This window comes from Bufo bufo, chromosome 3, assembly GCF_905171765.1.
Source record: "Bufo bufo chromosome 3, aBufBuf1.1, whole genome shotgun sequence".
Classification (NCBI taxonomy): domain Eukaryota; kingdom Metazoa; phylum Chordata; class Amphibia; order Anura; family Bufonidae; genus Bufo; species Bufo bufo.
In genome coordinates this window covers 202760332-202774503 of record NC_053391.1, presented here as the reverse complement: position 1 = coordinate 202774503, position 14172 = coordinate 202760332, and positions in this window count along the sequence as shown.

Sequence of the window (14172 nt, the reverse complement as noted above, 5' to 3'; positions counted from 1 at the left end):
TTTCGTGCCAGCGCAGTCATTTCCACACAATCTCCTGCACAGCCAGGAGCCTGACTCCGCCCACTCATGTGACTGATCATGTGCTCCTGACATCATGAAATGTCCTTTTGCCCACTAGGAACTATCATCTCCTGAGGTAGTGTTCTGGTTCTGGCCAAGCTGCCAGTTCGGTTGATGTACTGCTCCAAATTAATTAATGTACGTGCACGGAGAGATCAAACTGAGACAACACACTGCTCGGAGTTATAACAGGATCTCTGGTTTATTTTCTGAAAACAGCAGACAATACATAGGTTTTACGACAGGAAGAAGTGGGAGGGGGGGGTGAAAGATAGAGTATATCTTTTCTATTGGCTACGAACTCTATACTTTTCTGTAACCTTGACGGCCAGAGGAAATTCCTCCCCCCTCCCCTCTTGCTCGTGGGTGAAACCGTTACTTCTTCTTTCTTTGTAACTGCTTGCTTGAGCTGAATGGAAACCACAAAGAAACACATGATAAAACACAAAGTAAGATTCTAGTTTATAGGTGTTGGCTGAATGCCTGGCCGCCATCTTAGCTAAACATAGTCCTCAACAAGCAAGTATCCATTTTGTATCAATAGTCCATAACAGTCCCCCCTTGGAAACTTGATTGTAGACTTTCCCTTCGCCTAGCGAATCCCCTGGGCATACCATTCGTATCCTCTTCACCTGCAGTGGCGACAACCTACCCCTTATAGGTAGGCTCCCGGTTGCTCGGACTTGTGGTAATACCCTGGGATTCATCTCACCCTATCTCAGCCAGGCATCATTGTGAGGAGGGGGAGCTGTGTTGAACGATGTTTCCTTCTGTCCTTCCTCATCGTAGAGGAGCATAATAGGTCGTTCATCAGTTTTCTTCAATCTTTTTGAAAAGGGGGTCACACAAATAAGAACGAGCTTAATCACTACATATATCACCAATATTATTAGGGCTACCTGCAATATTACTTGGACAATTCCCATGAACCAACCCCCAATACTTTTGAACCAGTTATTGGGGTTAAGGGAAGAGAAGGTATCAGACCACCATGTATCTTTATCAGCTTTATGTGCATCCAGCCATTTATCTCTTAAATCCGCCATCTTCTCTATATCCACCTTAACTTGCAAATTACCTTGCGGGTCTATGTAATGGCAACAAGAGTCCCACAATCTGGCACATACCTTCATCTTTAGCTGTAACATAATCTAGAACTAATGTGTGTTGGTTGGTGACGATGATTAACTGGTTTTGCACAATGTTTGAGGTATTCATAAGTCTCATCACCTCCCATATTTGGTCATCCAGGTAGTCTGTTGCTACTACCAGATGATCCCACATCTGCATTATCATGGGATATATGAAGATGGAACTAACAATTTTGTTGGTAATGCTCATCTCTACTACATGTGGCTTGCCATTTGGTCTGGGTGTGGCGATGGTGCACAGTCCTGTGACATTCTCGGATAACCATTTGTATGCTTTGTGTCCACAAACTAAGTATATGTCGTCTGGAACTGCTACTGCTGTGCCATTGAATAATCGGGTAATTAGTTTGGCTAATTGTGTCCCTTTCACCAACTCATATCCTTTTGACTGACTTTCGGTGTCGTTAGCTAATATACCTGTCCGGAGATCCTGTACAGTACGGTTGTTACAGGGCAGATCCTTTCCGTTCTCAGCATCTACACCAATACACTGCACGTGGCTGTCTGTTTTTGAATCATTGCAACCTGAGTGTATGTGTGGACTAAATGTCATACCTTTGGTTTGTACTTGGAGACAATAACAGTGTGTCCAGCTAGGAAAACATGTGACATTAGCCCAGTGTCCCTCTTGCCAAGGAGTAGAGCTATAATCTACCGAGGGTCCTGATCTGTTTATCATGAGCCATGGGGCATCTGCCCACCCTGCAACAGGTAAGGCTACTTCCCTGTCCTTGTTTGTACTGGATTTAACTTGGTGTATACTAGTGAGAAAGATGGTAGAATTAGACAGGTCAATCAGTTCAGAAAGGTCCAGGGGTATTGCAAAATAAGGCATACTGGTTGAACTCACGGGACTGTGGGTACAGATCCAACAATCTCTCAGAGTTTCAGTCTCCTTCAACCCCTGGACTAAAATTTCATGGTGCCGTATCAGTGAATTGTCCCATTCATCACCCAGTGGCGTGAATACTGCAGATATGCCCACTGTCAAAGTCATGATCAGTATGTGAATCCTCATGGCTTATGGTTCCTGGGACGGTGGGACAGCCTTCACTCTTTTACAATGTGAAGCGTGGATCCAGGTGGGTCTCCCTTCGAGTTTCACAGAGGTTGGGGTGGTCAGTAACACCCGGTAAGGTCCCTCGTATCGTGGTTCGAGGGTGCTTCTGACGTGTTTCTTGACCACCACCCACTCTCCAGGTTTGAGAGTGTGGCTTCCCTCCAGGGAGTTAGGATCTGGAATGGAAGAGAAAACTTGTGCATGTATATTAGACAATTGCTTGCTCAAGGCTATCACATGTTTTGCAACAGATTCATAATGCATTTGTAACTGTTGTGGGAAATACTGTCCCATTCTTGGCCCTGTTCCAAATAAGATCTCATATGGGGATAGTTTGTGTGGGGGCCGTGGTGTATGCCTAACTGAAAAGAGGGTTATAGGCAAACACTGAACCCAATTAAGCCCTGTCTCCCTGGTCATCTTCAGCATTTTAGATTTTAACACCCCGTTCAATCTTTCGACTTTGCCGCTGCTTTGGGGCCTGTATGGGGTATGATACACCAGGTGTGACCCTACCATCTTCCAGACCTCTTTGGTTAGACTAGCAGTGAATGCTGGGCCCTGATCACTCTCAAGGACCTCAGGTACTCCGAACCTACAGACAAGCTCCTGCATCAGTTTTTTTGCAGTAGTGGTTGCTGTCTGGTTTCGGACGGGGTAAGCTTCTGGCCACCCAGAGAACAAGTCTATCACTACTAGCACATATTGAAACACCTGGCACATTGGCATCTGGATATGATCGATTTGTATCCTCTGAAAGGGATATAAGGCTTTCGGGAGACATTTTCTGGGAGTGGGCTCGGTTCTGCCGGGGTTACACTCTGCACAGATGAGACACGCTTGAGTATGTCTCACCAGGACAGGGGTTATCCCTGGGGCCACCCATATTTTGTCAATTAGTTCTTTCATGACGGTTTTGGATTGGTGGGTGGGCCCATGGGCCACTGAGGCTATTAGGGGATAAAGAGCTCTGGGTAGGCAGACTCTCTTTCCTTGTGTCCAGAGTCCAGATTCTTCTTCGAGGGCTGATTCTTTCAGCCAGATTTCCTTTTCCCTGGGAGTGGCCTGTTTCTGCATTTGTTTCAGTAGGTCCCATGTGATTTCTTCTTGTTCCAGGTCTTCCTGTGTTATCATAATCTGGTCTGACTGGACTCTTTCCTCTTTCACTGCTGCTTCCTTGGCCGCTTGGTCAGCTAGGGCGTTTCCTCTGGCCTCAGGGGTGTCAGCTCGAGTATGGGCCTTTACTTTGATCACTGCCACTTGGTTGGGCAGGAGTACTGCTGCCATTAGGGCTGCTACTGCTGCAGCATTCTTAATCGGGGTTTCTGCAGCTGTGATGTAATCCCGGGCCTTCCATATTAGTCCAAAGTCATGAACCACTCCAAAGGCATATCTAGAATCTGTGTAGATATTGGCAGTAGAGTCTTTTGCCATGAGGCAGGCTTCAGTGAGGGCAATGAGTTCAGCTTCTTGTGCTGACTGGTCTGGGCGCAATTGTCTTGCACACAGCACTTCATGTTCACTTGTGACTGCCATGCCTGTATGGAACTTCCCCTTGTCATCGGCGTACCTTGAGCCGTCCACAAAGAGAATCCAATGAGGGTTTGTCAGAGGAGTGTCTTGGACTGATGGTGGTGTCCCTACTTCAGCTTCCATCATTGTGATGCAATCATGTTCTTGTTCCTTGTAAAGAGAGTCGGTTGAGGCCCATAGTTCTTCTTCCTGAAGATCCTCTTCAGCATGTAGATCAATAAAATCTTCAGAATCTCCATTATACTCCCCCCTTGGAAGAGGAAGGAGTGCAGCAGGATTGAGGATGTGGCACCTCTGAATGGTGACATTATCTGGCAGAAGCAAACTACACTGAAGCCGGAGGTGGCGCTGTGCAGTGAGGTGTTTAGGTTGAGTCTGCTGGAGGATGGCAGAAATGTCATGGGGAGCCAGAATAGTGAGGGGATGACCCAGCACAACGTCAGATGTGACGTTTAGAAGAGAGCTGGCAGCATGGATAGCTCTGACACAGGAAGGGGCAGCTCTGGCTACCGGGTCAATACGCTTAGAATAGTAACCCAAGGGTCGATTGCGGCCACCATGAGTTTGAGTGAGGACTCCAGTGGCGTGACCTTGACGTTCCATGACATACAGCCGGAAAGGAAGGTTGTAGTTGGGGATGCCAAGAGCAGGGGCAGATGCAATGGCGGCCTTCAATGACTGAAAAGCTTCTCCGGCCTCCATTGTCATCTGGAAAGGAGTAGCAGCATTACGAGGTATACAGTCATATAAGGGCTGCATGAGGACAGAAGCATCAGATATCCAAGGCCTGCAGTAGGAGATGAGTCCCAGAAAGGTTTGCAGCTGATGAGGAGTGTCCGGGAGTTGGATGTCAGAGATAGCCTTCTTCCTCGCCTCAGTTAGGTGCTTGTGACCTTGAGAGATGCAATGACCTAGGAAGACAACTTTGGGAAGACACAGTTGTAGTTTGGCTTGTGAGACTCGACATCCAGCAGAGGCTAAAAACTGGAGAAGTGAGACAGATTTTGTCATGCAGATTTGGGGAGAGACCGCACAGAGGAGAAGGTCATCCACATACTGGAGGAGTTCCACATCCGGGTGATCTGCTTGCCAGGGTTGCAGAACAGAGGACATAGCCTTGCTGAAGCAGGAAGGGCTGTTTTGAGCCCCTTGAGGCATAACAGTCCAGGTGTACTGTTTGCCTGCATGTGTGAAAGCAAAAAGAAACTGACATTTCTCATGTAAGGGAACAGAAAAGAATGCATTGGCCAGATCAATGACAGTGAAAGTAGTGGCAGTGGGTGGAATGCCAGCAAGGAGTGTGTGCGGATTGGGGACAATAGGTGTCTCAAGAACAGTAGCCTCATTGACAGCTCGGAGGTCCTGCACCATGCGGTACGTTGGAGGCTGTCCTTTCTCCCTTTTCTTCCGTACTGGGTAAAGGGGTGAGTTACAGGGAGAAGTAGTGATCTTGATTGCCCCATTCTGCAGGAGGGCCTGCACCTGGAGGGTAATAGCATCCTGTTGTGAGATAGAAAGCGGATATTGCGCTTTGTATGGCAGAACCTTGGGATCCTTCAGGGTCACAGTGACCGGTGGGACATTGAGGCGTCCGATATCATGGGGTCCTTTGGTCCAGAGAGTATCGGGGATGAGGTGCAAAATGGTTTGCAGCGAATCCCCTTGTTCATATGAGTCAGCGTCCTGAAGTGTGGTTAATGCCATAAGGAGGCAAGTATCCTCCGGGTGTAGGGCTGTACCGAGGGTGACTGTTCCATCCTCTTTGAACTGTATGTTAGCCTGGATTTTCTGAAGAAAATCAGAGCCTAACAGATTGAAGGGGCATGTTTGGCTGACAACAAACTGCGACATGACTCCTGCAGGGAGGTGGAGTTGGGGGGTTTTAGTCCGGGAGAATCTAGGGGAAGTGACTGTGAGTGGCTTGGTCACGGAGTTATGTTGCACAACCCCCTCTAGTCCAGAACAAGGTAATTGAATGTCAGTGAGCCAAGAATGAGGTACGGCAGTCTCACATAATACACTGCGGGCTGCACCAGTGTCCACAAGAAATGAAAGTTCCTTCCCTGCAACCTCGAGAGTCACTCGAGGGGTGGGACCGGTAGGAGGGGTAGAGACTGTCATATATGGAATGTCCCCTCCCTGCACTGGTTTGCCAGCGTCCTATTGCGATGAAGGGGGCTGAGTGCCCCCCTGTCGCCGTTGATTGGTTGGCCACAGATGTTTGCTACGGCAGTGCCGTTTTATGTGTCCGGGCTTGCCGCACCCATAACAGACATAAGGGGGTGGGTGTTCTCCACCATCTTCTCCTGACATTACGGCTATCACAGTAGCATGGGTTTTCTTTGTGTTACTCTCTAGACCCTTTGCAATCTGCTCCAACATATCTAGTGTCAAGGATTTCCACTCGGGGCGACAGGTCACAAGGGCTTTGTTTATCTCTGGTCGTAGACCATCGACAAACGAGCGGGCCAAGAGTCTGAGATGAACAGGCTCATTCTGACTAAAACCCATGTCTTTGTAATTTTGTTTAATCCTCTGAGCAAATTTCTCGACAGTTTCAACTTTTTCCTGTGTCATATCCTGTAATGTCGTGGATTGGTCTGCTAATCTTGCTTTCGCCCATTTCTGTAGTTGTTCTATAAAGAATTCTCCAGACTCATGATCCCGGGGGTCAAAGTTAGCACCTTTAAGTTCAGGGATGTGGATTTGATCCATTATCAGTGTGGAGTATTCACCTGTCTTGTTTTCCACTATACTTTGCAGGTCTGACCATGTGCACCCATAGGTTTGATGTACTTGGGACAGTTTCCTGAAAAAGGGCATGGGATGGGTCTCAGGTACAGGCAGTAAATTCACTATGGTGAATAACTGTTGTGGGGTGAAAGACACATATTTTGGTGGTCCCTGTGGCCGGTTAAGTGCTAGGGCTTCTTTCAGTGTCTCAAGGTTTCCCTGCTCAATTTTCTGTAAGTTCTTTTGTAACTCTGTAATCTGACCCTGCAGTATTTGATCTTGTGAACGTCGTGATGGGCGCACGACCATGGGCACAGTCCACTGTGGTGCCAGGGATAAAGTTGGCGGATCACCGTAGTCTGTCGGGGTACCCCGCGAAGGAGTCTGCATATTACCCGGTGCATTTTGTATGCCCATTGTGGATTCTGCAGCACCGTCTGCATCCCCCTGTTCTGCTTCATCAGGTTGCCCTCCTACCATTATAGGAGTAAGGGTGGCAGGTGAGTGTGGTAGCATGAATGTACCGTCCGGGTTAACCATAGGGTACAAGGTAGTAGGAAGGGGCAAGGGTGACATAGGAGTGACTGGGGGGTCCGGACCGAATGATATTAAAGGTCCGTTCATGGGCGTTGCCTGGGGACAAGATGGCGCTGTAGCTAACACGGGAAGTGATGGGACGTGCTGGGGAGTAGTTACCAAAGTGTGGTTTTGTGGGTGGGGAACCCCACAGGGAAGGCACGTATCACGGGAGGAGGGATTCTGTTGACCACATGTTTTGCAGGTCCACCCACCTGCTTTCTTCCCGGCGCCATTATAGGGTGGTGGCAAGTCTGTCAATTTATCATCTTCTAACTTCCCCCTCTTCTCGTTTAACAACACTTGCCAGGTGGCACTACATAGGATGCCTCCTTTACAGACACTATAACTCTTCTCCAACTTAGTTAATCCTTTTATAAAACGTTTGCCTCTCCTGTCCGCCACGTACTGTTCAGGTGAACAGTAGCCCTTCTGGACACTTTCCTCATTTCCCATTATCTCTGAAGCCGCCTAAAGACCTCTGTATAGAGTAATCACTGGACGTGAAGACCTTTGAGTCCCGGTCAGCACACTCTGGGCTACCGCGAACCTCTCTCCCCCTTCTGTGATCGTCCCTTTTATGGAGATTCGAGTCAGACACCGGGCTGAACTCCGATACAGGCACACAGGAGAACTCCGTGTCTCAGTCAGTGATACTTGTCAACAGGGTCTTCACAACTTATAGGCACAACACAGTACATCAAGACTTTAAAAAAACATATGGGGTTCTTACTTTCATGCCCTCGAGGACGTCCCAGACTGCTTCCGCACCCCTCCCTCAGACGAACACCAAGAGGCTACACCAGGGGACACTTTATGGGCAAGATGACTCAATTTTCTTACCTCATATCACGAATTGCGATCCCGGTGTCCGTTAGTGCGCCTCTCCTCGTCTGGTCTCTGGGGGTACGGGAACAGAGGGTCCAATCCTCGAGCCCCACGATTGGGCGCCAAAATTGTTCTGGTTCTGGCCAAGCTGCCAGTTCGGTTGATGTACTGCTCCAAATTAATTAATGTACGTGCACGGAGAGATCAAACTGAGATAACACACTGCTCGGAGTTATAACAGGATCTCTGGTTTATTTTCTGAAAACAGCAGACAATACATAGGTTTTACGACAGGAAGAAGTGGGAGGGGGGGGTGAAAGATAGAGTATATCTTTTCTATTGGCTACGAACTCTATACTTTTCTGTAACCTTGACGGCCAGAGGAAATTCCTCCCCTTGCTCGTGGGTGAAACCGTTACTTCTTCTTTCTTTGTAACTGCTTGCTTGAGCTGAACGGAAACCACAAAGAAACACATGATAAAAAACAAAGTAAGATTCTAGTTTATAGGTGTTGGCTGAATGCCTGGCCGCCATCTTAGCTAAACATAGTCCTCAACAAGCAAGTATCCATTTTGTATCAATAGTCCATAACAGTAGGACATGTGAATGGAGCATTTCTAGGTGCATGTTTTGGCTGTATTCTGCACCCTGCCCTGTACTGTACCCCTTATACTGCACTGTGTGTGCCTCCTGCCCTGTACTGTACCCCCCATGCTGCATTGTGTATACCCCCTGTGTATACCCCCTGCCCTGTACTGTACCCCCTATGCTGTATTTTGCCCCTGCCCTGTACTGTACTGTGCCCCCCCATGCTGTATTCTGCCCCCTGCCCTATGCAGCACTGTGTGTGTGGCTCCTGACCTGTACTGTGCCCCTTATGCTGTACTGTGTATGCCTCCTGCCCTGTACTGTACCCCCTATAATGCACTGTTCCACCTATGCTGCACTGTGTGTGCCCCATGCCCTGTATTGTGCCCGCTATGCTGTACTGTCCCCCTGCCCTTTAGTGTGCCTCCTATGCTGCATTGTACCCCTTATCTTTCACTGTGCGTCTTCCCCCCTTGCCCTGTACTGTACCCCCTATACTGTACTGTGCCCTGTACATTGCAGCCTCTCTTCTCTGTCTCTAGTGCTTGCCACTATCATGGCACACTAAGGCCGGTTTCACATCACGTTTTGCCATTCGTCTAATGCAGAAGTAGGCAACCTATGGCACTCCAGCTGTTGTGAAATTACAACTCCCAGCATGCATTATTGCTCTGCTCTTCTCATAACTCCCATAGAAATTTACGGAACATGCTGGGTATTGTGGTTTCACAACAGCTGGAGTGCCGATGGTTTCTGACCCCTGGTAATGTATATATAAAATGTATATGTTAACAGGTGACTCAGACTGACACCATCAAAAAAAAATCATACGTTAATGTATAAGTTATTTTTTTTAACAGACTTTGCAGGATACAAAAGCGTAGTGTGCTGCGCTTTTGTATCCCATTTTCCAACGTAAACATCAAACGGAAGGCAAAAATGTGATGTGAACTCTCCCTTACATATGCACATATAGGATGCCAGGATAGTCATGGAGGGGGGGCCCCATACAAAATTTTGCTGTGGGGCCCAGTCAGTTCTAGCTACGCCCCTGGCTGGCAGGGCCGGCCGCTCTGACTCTCTTCCGCTGCCCAGCCCCGCCATCCTAATCCGTATCCTGCAGTAACTGAACTTTAAAACAGCACTCATGATCTCAATACCATCTTACACACTCAGCTCCGGAAACATGCAGTGCGGGTGGCGCTCGCTCACTGACATCACGCGCCTGCTCCTCCCACTAGGCGGCGCAGGTGCGTGACGTCAGTGAGTGAGTGCCAACCTCACTGCCTGTTACTGGAGCTGAGTGTGTAAGCAAGATAGTAATGAGATGAGCGCTGATTTAACCACCTCCGGACCGCCTAACGCAGGATCGCGTTCCGGAGGTGGCAGCGCTGCGCAGAGTCATGCATATACGCGTCATCTCGCGAGACGCGAGATTTTGCTCAAAACCGGCCCGCGCATGCGCATCGCGGGCCGGCAAAAGTTAAAGAACAAGTTCGTCACCAGCCTGCCAGCAACGATCATTGGCTGGCAGGCTGGCGATTTTCAAAAAATCCAATCACAAGCCATATAACAGATCATATTAGTAAATATGATCTGTTATATGGCTTCTCTGCTCCTCTGCTGGTCCTTTTCGTCGGTTGGATCCAGCAGAGGAGCAGACTGAACTGTGAGTACACCAAACACTTCACTGTAGCCCCAGATCACCCCCCTGCACCCCAATTAACCCTTTGATCACCCCTTTGATCGCCCCTGTCAATCACTAGTGAAAGACAAAAAGTGATCACTTTTTTTTTTCACTAGTATTGGCTGTTAGGTTTTAGGGATAGTTTAGGCCCCTTGGTTAGGTAGTTAGCGTCAGTTAGCGCCCACCCCACCGCACCGCAGTCACTTTTATTCGCTGATTAGCGTATCGCTAATCAGCATTTGTACTTTTATAGTATCTGTAAGTGATCAAACCTGATCACGGTCAGATCTATAATTGTATTAGTGTCACCTTAGCTCGCCCTCCACTCAAAACGCATTGTTTGCCCGATCAGACCTGATCGGTCGCCCACACGTGCGTTCACCCACGCCCGCCCCACCGCAGTGACAAAAAAATATTTTTTTTTGATCACTGCACATTCACTTTACACGCACTGCGGCGATAAAAAAAATCAGTTTTGATATTTTTTTATCAACCGCAGCGTCCTCCGGTACTTCGCTAGCCTCCCCTTTGTAAGACAGGCTTGCTTTTTTTCTTGGGTAGTCTCAGGGAATACCCCTAAATTTAGTAGTCCAAAATGTCAAACAGGGGGTATTCTTCTGAAGAGGCCTACAGGATTCTGACCCAGTCGGATGAGGAGTGGGAACCCTCATCTGACTAATCTAGCGGGTCAGAATATGAACCTGTGGAAAGCAGTGGCTCTCTGACCCAAAGTTCGGACGAGGAGGTGGAGGTCCCTGGCAGCACCAGGCGTACCCGAACCCCGTGTCGCTAGACCACAGGTTGCGCAGGATCCGCTTCAAGAGCAGCAGAGTGGGGCTGTCGCTGCCGGATCACGTGGTGAGGCATACACCAGCAGCGCAGCCCTTCCTGGACCTAGTACCAGCACTGCCGTACAACCTGGTGAAGTAGCGAGCACCAGAAGGGCAGTTGAAGCTGGTACGGTGGCACGTGCAATAGTTACCCCGTCGCAGCCACCGCACAGACAGGCCCGTAGAGCCCCTAGAATCCCTGAGGTGCTGGCAAACCCTGATTGGCAGTCACCAACTTCAGCCGCACCAGTAGTTCCCCCTTTCACCGCCCAGTCTGAAGTTCGGGTTGAGACGGCTCAAATCGGTTTGGCCCTGGGATTTTTTGAGCTGTTCTTGACTGCGGAGCTCTTGGACTTAGTCGTGGCAGAGACAAACCGGTATGCCACACAATTTATAACCGCAAACCCGGGAAGCTATTATGCCCAGCCTTTCCGGTGGAAACCAGTCCAAGTTTCCGAACTTAAAATTTTTCTGGGCCTTCTCCTCAACATGGGCCTGACAAAAAAGCATGAATTGCGGTCATATTGGTCCACGCACCCGATCACATGCCCATGTTCTCTGCTGCTATGTCCAGGACACGATTTGAGACCATCCTGTGTTTTCTGCATTTTAGCGACAACACCACCTCCCGTCCTAGAGGCCACCCTGCTTTTGACCGGCTCCACAAAATTCGGCCCCTCATAGACCATTTCAACCAGAAATTTGCAGATTTGCATACCCCTGAGCAAAACATCTGCGTAGACGAGTCCCTAATACATTTTACCGGGTGCCTTGGCTTCAAACAATACATCCCAAGCAAGCGTGCCCGGTATGGGGTCAAATTGTATAAGCTCTGTGAAAGGGCCACAGGCTATACCCACAAATTTCGGATCTATGAGGGAAAAGATCAGACCATGGAGCCGGTCGGTTGCCCTAACTACCTGGGGAGCAGTGGGAAGACAGTCTGGGACTTGGTGTCACCCTTATTCGGCAAGGGGTACCATCTTTATGTGGACAATTTCTACACAAGTGTGGCCCTCTTTAGGCATTTGTTTCTAGAACGGATTTGCGCCTGTGGCACCGCGCGAACTAGTCGCGTGGGCTTCCCCCAACGGCTTGTAACCACCCATCTTGCAAGGGGGGAGAGGGCTGCCTTGTGTAACGAAGAACTGCTCGCGGTCAAATGGAGAGACAAGCGTGACGTTTACATGCTCTCCTCCATTCACGCAGACACGACAATCCAAATTGAGCGAGCAACCCGTGTCATTGAAAAGCCCCTCTGTGTCCACGACTATAATGCGCTCATGGGAGGGGTGGACTTCAATGACCAGATGTTGTCTCCGTATTTAGTTTCCCGCAGAACCAGACGCTGGTATAAGAAGGTGTCTGTATATTTAATTCAATTGGCGCTGTACAATAGTTTTGTTCTCTACAGTAAGGCTGGGAGAACGGGATCTTTCCTCAAATTCCAGGAAGAGATCATCGAGAACCTCCTTTACCCAGGAGGTTCCGTGGCCCCATCCACCAGTGTAGTTAGCCGTCTACACGAGTGACATTTCCCCAGTGTCGTTCCTGGTACCTCAACCCAACCGTCACCCCGAAAAAGATGTCGTGTCTGTAGCAGGAGTGGAATAAGGCGTGACACCCGCTATTTCTGTCCTGACTGTGCTGACCACCCTGCCCTATGCTATGGAGAGTGTTTCCGGAAGTACCACAGACAGGTACACTTAGCATAGGGATTGCATCTCACAGGACAGGCACACAGGGCTATTAGGGCCCTTTTACTCACAGCTGCTGCAAACCTCTCCTTTCACCTGGGATAAAGTGCATAACGTACTTTGCCACATCTTTGGGCGATTTGCGCTTTGCACATTGTCCCATGGGGAAGGAGAGGTTTGTTCTATAAAGGTAAAAAAAACTAAACAAAAAAAAAATTACCGGTAAGTAAAAAAGTTAAAAAAGTTAAAAAAAAGTTAATATGTTCTGTTCTAAAGTTAATAAAGTTATTGCTTTGCGGCCTGGTTTTTTCTTTTTTGTTTTGTTTTTTTTACCTTCCAGGTGGACCAACCGATCGACTAGCTGCAGCACTGATGTGCATTCGGACAGAAGCATTGCGCTGCTGTCAAATTACACGCAAGTCGGTGTATGCGGCGCTGCAAGACGAGATTTCTCCTCTGCAGTAAAAGATACGTTTGCCGAGGCATATGAGCTGAGGAGGTGGCGGTGTTCATATACTTTGGCAAACACTTTGTATATATAAAAAAAAAAATCCCGGCAATGATTTATTCATCCACATCGATTGATGTGAATGGAGAAATCTGGTTTGCCAGGGCATACGAGCTAAGTGGGTATGGATGTTGGGCGGAGCTCCTATGTCCTGGCAGAAGCCTTTCCCCTCCTTTTTCTTTTTTTGGCAGAGATTTTTTCATCCACATTGATCGATGCGAATGAAGAAATCTGTGCCGTTCATTTTTTTCTTTCAGCCCAGAGGCTGAACGGAAAAAAAAAATCTCATTACCTGTATGCTCAATATAAGGAGAATAGCAGAAACTCCTAATGCTGGGCATACATGTAATGATTGCGGAGACCCTCAAATGCCAGGGCAGTACAAACACCCCACAAATAACACCATTTTGGAAAGAAGACACCCCAAGGTATTCGCTGAGGGGCATATTGAGTCCATGAAAGATTGAAATTTTTGTCCCAAGTTAGCGGAAAAGGGAGACTTTGTGAGAACAAAATCAAAAAAATCTATTTCCGCTAACTTGTGCAAATTTTTTTTTTTTTTCTATGAACGTGCCATGCCCCTCATTGAATACCTTGGGGTGTCTTCTTTCCAAAATGGGGTCACATGTGGGGTATTTATACTGCCCTGGCATTTTAGGGGCCCCAAAGCGTGAGAAGAAGTCTGGTATCCAAATGTCTAAAAATGCCCTCCTAAAAGGAATTTGGGCACCTTTGCCCACCTAGGCTGCAAAAAAGTGTCACACATGTGGTATCTCCGTATTCAGGAGAAGTTGGGGAATGTGTTTTGGGGTGTCATTTTACATATACCCATGCTGGGTGAGATAAATATCTTGGTCAAATGCCAACTTTGTATAAAAAAATGGGAAAAATTGTCTTTTGCCAAGATATTTCTCTCACCCA